The sequence below is a fragment of the Hippopotamus amphibius genome, chromosome 12 (genome assembly GCF_030028045.1).
Source record: "Hippopotamus amphibius kiboko isolate mHipAmp2 chromosome 12, mHipAmp2.hap2, whole genome shotgun sequence".
NCBI classification, from domain to species: domain Eukaryota; kingdom Metazoa; phylum Chordata; class Mammalia; order Artiodactyla; family Hippopotamidae; genus Hippopotamus; species Hippopotamus amphibius.
The window spans coordinates 64,214,735-64,223,382 of NC_080197.1; the positions used below are offsets into that span (position 1 = coordinate 64,214,735).

Below are 8,648 nucleotides of genomic sequence, written 5' to 3' on the forward strand. Positions count from 1 at the left end.
GGGTAAAGGAGGTCAAAAGTTACATATTTCCAATGATAAAATAAGTAAGTCCTGGGGATGTAATGTACAATATGGTGACTGTAGTTAATAATATTGTATATTTGAAAATTAGGAGAGTAGATCCTCAAAGTTCTCATCACAAGAAAAAAACTTATAACTTTGTGTGGTTACGGATGTTAACTGAACTTATTGCAGTGATCTTCCTCAATATATACAAATGTTGACTCATGTTCTACACCTGAAACTAATATAATGTTACATGTCAATTATAAGCTCAATTTAAAATTAAATTAAAAATAATTTTTAAAGTAAAAATATTGACTGTTTTGTTAAACGAGATAGGTTACTTCTTCAAGGGAAGGAATACCAGATACATGCACCCCAAAGTTCACAGCAGCATTATTCACAATTGCCAAGGTACGGAAGGAACACAGGTATCCATCACAGATGAATAGATAAAGATGTGGCATACATATACAATGGTATACTACTCAGCCATAAAAAAAGGATGAAATTTTACCATTTGCAACAACATGGGTGGACTTAGAGGGGATTATGCTTTGCAAAATAAGTCAGAGAGAGAAAGACAAATACTGCATGATATCACTTACATGTTGAATCTAAAATATACAACAAACTAGTGAATATAGAAAAAAAGAAACAGACTTACAGATATAGAGAACTATTGGTTCCCAGGGGGAGAAGGCATGGAGGAGGGAAAAATAGGGATAGGGGAGTAAGAGGTACAAATTATTATATTATTTATAAAATAAATAAGCTATCAGGATACATGTACAGCACAGGGAATATATCCAATGTTGTATAATAACTAAAAGTAGAGTATAACCTTCAAAAATTATGAATCACTCTGCTGTACACCTGAGAGTTATATAATATTGTAAATCAACTATACCTTAATAAAACTTTTTAAATAAAATTTTATTATGGTTTTTTTTGTTGTTGTTGTTTTTGGTCACACTGAATGGCATGCAGAACTTCCCAAGCCAGGGACTGAACCCACACCCCCTGCAGTGGAAGCACAGAATCTTAACCACTGGACCACCAGAGAAGCCCCTAATAAAACTTTGAAAAGGAAGGAATACCAGACTCAGTGTGGCCTTATTTATTAGGCCAGTTTTGAGTCTAACAAATTTATTTGTGCTTCTTTTCACTTCACTGTCATCCCAAACTTAAACTAGGCATATGATTTCTCTATTCTTTGCCAGATTCTTGGAGATGTTAAAATAAAAAAAAATCACTTTTAGAAACCACATAGAGCTAATTTTAAATAAAGTGCTATTGCTTTTATCTTTACCCCATTTTTACCGTTACTTCTAAGAGAGTTTAATGCTTTGGTGCTTAGGACCACACTTCATGTTCCAGAACTAAAAGGACCCAGATATTTCTCAACTATCTGGGGTGTGGCATTCAATCCAGATTTGCAGCAAATCCTTGCCCATATTGTAAACCAGATGGAGAATTTAACTATTTTATAGCATCTAGCAGCTGTCTTCTTTTGGTGTTTATATGTCTAGAGTCAAAACTCATTGCCTGCTGTATGGCCCCAGTGAAATAAGATGCTTAGCAATTAGATTTTTCTGAGTTTTCCCTTGTCTCCCTTCTAAATATTTTTAAAACAGGGACTTCCCGGGTGGCACAGTGGTTAAGAATCTGCCTGCCAATGCAGGGGACGTGGGTTCGAGCCCTGGGCTGGGAAGATCCTACATTCTGTGGAGTAACTAAGCCTATGTGCCACAACTACTGAGCCTGGACTCTAGAGCCTGAGAGCCACAGCTATTGAGCCCATGTGCCACAACTACTGAAGCCCATGTGCCTAAAGGCTGTGCTCCACAAGAGAAGCCACCACAATGAGAAGCCCAAGCACCACCACTAAGAGTAGCCCCCGCTCTCAGCAACTAGAGAAAGCCCGCATGCAGCAATGTAGACCCAACACAGCCAATAAATAAATAAATAATTTAAAAAATTTTTTAAACATTAACCATCTTGATAGTACACCAATAAGCAGAGAGGAAGCCCATCCAAATGTATCTATTGCATAGGTAACTTCATTTTAGCACATGAGGTATTCACAAACGTTTTACTATGTAGTCTGCACACGAACTGGGAATAAAGATCAATGAATTGCCCTCCAGTTACCAAGTCTGACCGCACCCTGCTCACCGCATGACAGGCCAATCAATCAAACGAGGTGCTGAGGCAAGGAATACGACTTTATTCAGAATGCCACCAGACCGAGAAGATGGCAGAGGAGTGTCTCCAAAAAACCATTTTATCGGGGTCTGGATGCCAGTTTCTTTTACAGAATCAGAGAGGGAGAGGCTGTGAGGAAGTAAAGTAAAAAGGTAGAATGCAGAGGGAGAGGTGGCAAGGAAGTAACGTAAAAGGGCCACCAGTCTTGCAAAACATTTCCTGGAATGATCAGCCTCCATGAGGGGATGTGTTAATTTCTTCTGTCTAGCAGCCTTCACAGGTGGGCAGGGTCAACTGTCTGCCTGTGAGCTGAACAGAGGCTCTTTACTTTAACATTCAGGCACAGGGGCAGAGTTCCCTGAGGCAGGCCATTATGTATGATTATAATAATAAAAGCAACAAAAAGCAAAGATCAAAGTCAAAGAAACAGATCCAACATGGAGTCCGATGTAGCTCTTCCCTGTTACACTCCTATATAACTTATGGCTCAACAGAAGACTATCATAAAATATCTGGCAACTCAGCCTTACTGGCCGGAAAAACCTAGATACAGTTTATCTTTCTGGTATGCACTAAATCAGAGCTTTAAATTGAGTTTTACTACCTATTTCACTTTAACGTTCTCACTGTGGAAGACAAATAGTAAAGCAGATGGTAAAATATAAAACAATACCAGCTTTTTATCATTTGGGTTCTTCCAGAATTAAACACTTAGACCACAATGATTTAAAAATATATCCATGAAAAAGCAGGAAAATAGAAAATGCATGCAAATTTTCCTGGAATGCAAGCCACAGTCATGGAGATGGAATTCATCTGGGTCTCAATAAAATCAGGATGTGTGAAGATTGCTCTTTTAATATAAAATTAACACATGACACAAAGCATGCTGATGCTTTCCGGTACCCAAATGGAACCTGTTTTAGAAAGTATGGTATTTTCTTTTAAGGCTGACTGACCTCTCAGCTGGATGGCAATCTTAAATTGGTCATATACTTGACTAATTTTTTTAATGCTCACTTTGATATTAAGAGCCAAGGGCAGCTGTAGATTAAAACAGACTACAAAACCCTCTGATTCGATTTCACTATGAAATTTCACTGTGGAATGTAGTCAGAGATTCTTTTGCAGAAAGTCATTAACCAGTATGACTCCAGTCTCAGCCTAAAGACCCAACAAGGATAATGGAGATTGAATGGGAGAAGGCAGAAGAGCCAAGAATAACTCGGATCTTGGGTCTCCTAATCATTGCTGGCTATCCTGAAGAACCTGATGACACACTCATGGAAAGAACAGCAGTATTCTGTGAACACAAACTGCCCCAGCCTGGCATTCCTACGTAGTCACTGCTGCAACATAATTTACGTAGTATGAAATAATTTCTTTCCTTAAGCAAGAGCAACATCAAGTGATTACAAAAGTGAAGCGATTTCAAGTATCTTAAAATGGAAATTTCTGCCACGGTTCCATCTCCAGGAAAATCAAACATAAAGGCAAATTTAAGCCCTATGTCCCAACACTGTCATTTGCCAGGGGTTTCCCTGCGGTGGCTTCAATCAATAAAGAGTAGCATTCCCTCAAGATACAAAGCTGGACCGGAATGTTCAACCTGGCTGACATTCTCCTACCCAATCCTACTGGTTTTAGGAGAGAAACTTTGAAAAACTTAGGCAAGGACTTCCTAGGTGGCGCAGTGGTAAAGAATTCGCCTGCCAATGCAGGGGACATGGGTTCAAGCCCTGCCCTGGGAAGATTCCACATGCCACGGAGCAACTAAGCCCGTGCGCCACAACTATTGAGCCTGTGCTCTAGAGCCCGTGAGCCACAGCTGCTGAGCCCATGTGCCACAACTATTGAAGCTCATGCGCCTAGGGCCCGCACTCCACAACAAGAGAAGTCACTACAATGAGAAGCCCACGCACCACAATGAAGAGTAGCCCCCACTCGCAGCAACTAGAGAAAGCCCGTGTGCAGCAACGAAGACCCAATGCAGCCAATAAATAAGTTAAATAAATAAATAAATAAATTTATTAAAAAAAAAAAAAAACTTAGGCAATTCGAATGCTCTCTCTCCAGAGTTCCAGGAAAAATCAGAGATTAGGCTATACCAAAGGAAATAAAGGTTTAGTTTTTATTACACACTTAGGGACAAGTTAAGATGAGTTATGGAATAGAAAAGCTTATCTCCTGGGCCCTGCTACTTTTGTTTCCTTCCTTTTAACAAAAGAGTCTCTTGGGTAAGGAACAAAGTGCTGGATTCAGAGACAGAAACACTTAACTCTGCCACTTCCTAACCTAGCATCATTCACCAAGTTATTTCATCTTGCTACATTATTGCCATAATTCTAGGAAGGACATAAAACTCACATAGTCTGAACTCTGACCTTTAACCAGTGCCATACTAGACACTGAGGTCAAAGAGATTATCTCTATTCTTGCATTAGCTGTGGGGTTTGGGATGAGCACACGTGTGCATGTCTGAAACAAAAACATGTTTCTCAACAGAGCTAGCAAGCAATTATATGGCAATATGAAAACAGATGTGGAAAGCAAACAGTATGCTTCAAAGCAAAATTTAAAGAAATTTGGAGCTTGTGGAAGACACACTGAGGAAGTGTAGAGCTAAGGGTTCCATGCTGGAAAGTGGGTCATCTTCCATCCCAGAGAACCTTGCCTCTCCCTGTTGCCTAGTCAATCTCAGTCCTCAGGGTACTGCTCTCAGCTAGCTGCCAATTCTGCCCCCTAGTCCTTAGGTATTAGCAAAGTTTTTCAGGTGTTCCTCCCTTGGTGTTCATACATATGAGTGAAGTCTAAAAAGCTATGACATCTCAAAGGAATGAATCTCTAATGGTAAAATTTCAAACTATTACAAAGCATTGAAAGTTTAGGGGTTTGGGGTGTTTGCGTGTTCAAAATACTTCTCATACCATACCCTGTAATTACATTCTTTTTTTTTTTAAATTACATTCTTTTACTAATCATAAGGTCAGCCCTTAAGAGGCTGCTTTAGCCTAAAAATCTTCAAAGAAAGGATGAATCTTCACCTATGTATTTTTCACTTGGTCATGTCAAGTTTGCCTAAATTATAAATTTTCGGTTTCCAAAAGGCTTACACTTAGCTATGTGATTAATAAAAAATTCATGAACTTGAGTTTTTAGGCCTAAGATTTTCAAACTAATTCAAGAAAACAATTTCTACTTCTAACTAATGTACTGAAGGGTGAGGCATTACAGGTGCAGCCCTGAGCTTCTACAGAGTTCTCCCAAGATTTGTGAAAGAGCCATTTTTCCAAATGACCCATCAATAACTCAATCCCTACCATTACTATTCTCAGAGTGCAGCCCCACAGAACTGGAAGCAGTCTCAAAGCAGAAGGGTAGCACTTGTACCACAGTAGTTTACAACAAGTCTTTGAACTTGCAGCTGCATTCAAATCTCAACTCTCTCACTTAGTGGTCATATGACCTTGGTCAAATTATCTAACTTTGCTAAATGTCAGTTCCTCTAGCTATACAACAGAACTAATACCGACTCATTTTTATCTGCACTCTAAGCTTTTCCTTGTTTATCACACACAAACATTCAGGTATTAGAATCTCTGATGGCCGTTATGGACTGTGCCATTGAAGCACATACCCAGGAGCTTACAAAATGAAGTCACGCCACATGAACCTAGAAAATGAACCTAAGGAATCACTGACTCACTTTTTTTTTTTTAATAAATTTATTTATTTTTATTTATTGGCTGCTTTGGGTCTTTGATGTGGTATGTGGGCTTCTCTTGTTGCGGAGCTCGGGCTCTAGGCGTGCAGGTTTCCGTAGCTGCAGCACACAGGCTCATTAGTTGAGCTTCTAGGGCTCTAGAGAGCAGGCTTCAGTAGTTTTGGCGCATGGTCTCTAGAGAGCAGGCTCAGTAGCTGTGGCGCACAGGCTCTAGAGAGCAGGCTCAGTAGCTGTGGCGCACAGGCTCTAGAGAGCAGGCTCAGTAGCTGTGGCGTGCAGGGTCTAGAGAGCAGGCTCAGTAGCTGTGGCGAACGGGCTTAATTGCTCTGCGGCACGTGGGATCTTCCCAGCCCAGGCATCGAACCCGTGTCCTCTGCATTGGCAGGCAGATTCCTAACCACTGTACTACCAGGGCAGCCCTGACTCACTTTTTATGCACAACGTTCTAGCAACAGTTCCTACCATGGGATTTAGATAAATGGAAATGGAAGTCAGAAATTCATGATTAACGTTTTTTCAAGGCTCAAGTCTCAACTGTTGGGCTCAAATGACAATGGACTGCAAATAGCTTTAAACTTTCCATTAACTAGAAAAGGTGGTTCTGTGCCATTGCCAAGACTTTATGGTGCATATGGTACATACGGTCAGACAGAACACTTCATCTCTAAATAGAAGGAGGTGGCCACCTGGCCCTCCCAGGTAAACCCAAATGGGCCTCGACATGTTTTCTTGGCCTAGGTGTGGTGATATGGCATCATGACTTTGAAGCATTCCAAGTATGAGGCTCTGAATTTTTGTGTCCATCTCAGCTGCCAAGTGTAGACCCTGCAGTCTAAAGTGCTGCTGCACAGCCACTGTCAAGTCCGATGATCCAACAAAAGGGACAGCATCAGACCCAAGTTCAACTCCAAACTGGTGTCTGAGTTGAAGCTGTCATCTAGAGATCACAGCAGTGGTGGAGATCAAGGATGGCTATTTTGTGGCCAGCCCTGCCCAGAAGACAGCTCAAGGGAGTGTGGGAGGGCTGCAATCCAGAGCAACCACCCCCATCAATCATGCAATTACAACTACAGAACGTCTCATGATTTGAGTAACGCTGCCTTCTTCTCTCCCAAACTTCACCTTCCTTGTATCTACCTTCGTGTTAAGTAGTAAAGCAATCCAACAACTTGCCCATGCTTCTGACATCTCACCCTAATAATCTGAGCCCAAACAATAAGTAATAAAAACCACGCACTAATGAGAAGTCATCTCAGAATTAACCGTGTTTGTCTTTTTAGGGTAAAGTTTGAGCAAATTTGCTTGCAATCCACTATGAAATAGCGAGGCTTTCTGAGCTCTAAGTCTCCTAAGCTTAGAGTTCCTCAGCTGGAACACAAAACCAGAGCACACATAATATCCACACGGGCCACTCCACGTGACCCCTGTGGGACTGGAGAGGGTAAGAAGAATTGTGTGAACATGAAGTTCACATTGCCTGTTGTGCCGTGATTAATAGTCTTTTGTCTCTGACCCAGGAATAGCATGTCTTCTGCCAGCATCTATGAAACTGTGGCAGGCTACCTCATTAGCTAGCAAGTAGGACAAAATCTCAGACCCTTTGCATTTCTCATGATATATGTCACTTTCTCTCTAGTCATTTCTTCTGAGAAAATGAAAATAGTTGAACAAAAGCTGGAATACTGCCAGTTTCAGAAAACACAAACCCAAGATTGTTGTTGTTTTGGATAGAACTGCAAAAGCGAACACAGTGGAGAAGAGAGAGTGGTATGCAGTGTCTACTGGGGGGCACTGCCCAGATTCCCCGCTTCAGCTCCAAGACAGTCATTCTCCCCATTGCCAGGCTCTTGGCTGTATCACTTTCTGGATTGCCCTCAGCAGAAGAAGGCCAAGTTTGCCCCCAAAGTTTCTCCCTCCCCAAGAGAAGCCTACATTCAATGATGAGGTACAAAGGCTTAAGCCTTTGCCTCAAACCAAGACCTCACCAAATGGCCATCCCAGATCCACTGTTCCCCGTGGGATCGCTAAGTCCACTGTTATTAGAAAATTCTACCACGGTTGTAATGCTCCCCCTGCCCAGTCCTGCTTCCTTCAGCTCTATACAGGCATTATTTATGAGAAAATTGTCCAACCAACCTCCTGCAAAGAAATCTCAGAGTCTCAGAGTTTGTTCTCAGAAGCTCCAGCAGAGATAGGGAAAAAGTCTTCGCTTGTGTCCATCCTCAGGATTCTCACCAGTACTCTGTGACAAAGCCTAGACCCAGTGGAGTCCTCTGCTATTTACAACTTTCTTCCTCACTTCACTCCCGCTTACACTCACATTTCAGACTAATCCATTCATAATCAAACAGTCACCAATAAGGATTTTTAATTGAGGTCACCAAAGGGCATATAAATAGTTACTCGAGATCAGTCTCTTGAAAGGTCTCCTGGATGGAGATAGAACATCTCAGGATATTAAACTCAAGGCGGATTAAGATTCTGCCTGAGTTTACATTTCCTGAACTATGTACATTTTCTAAAATGATGGTGTGCTCCTAAGAGAACAAACTAAACGCTATTTTTTTTTTTAACCAATACCTCTATTTTATAGGTAGGAAAACCAGAACATTTCATGAAAAATGAAACTCAACGTACAAGGCATAATATAGTCAAAGATCTGAAATAGAACTGGTGTCTTACCCATTTCTCACCTTTAATCAATAAATATTAT

The 8,648-nt window shown here is 41.0% G+C and overlaps 1 protein-coding gene across 1 annotated transcript in view; it reads right to left on the reverse strand.

Moving 5' to 3' along the window:
- AEBP2 (AE binding protein 2) overlaps positions 1-8,648 on the reverse strand; it is a 179,234-nt gene that overhangs the window by 17,938 nt on the left and 152,648 nt on the right. The window lies entirely within an intron of this gene.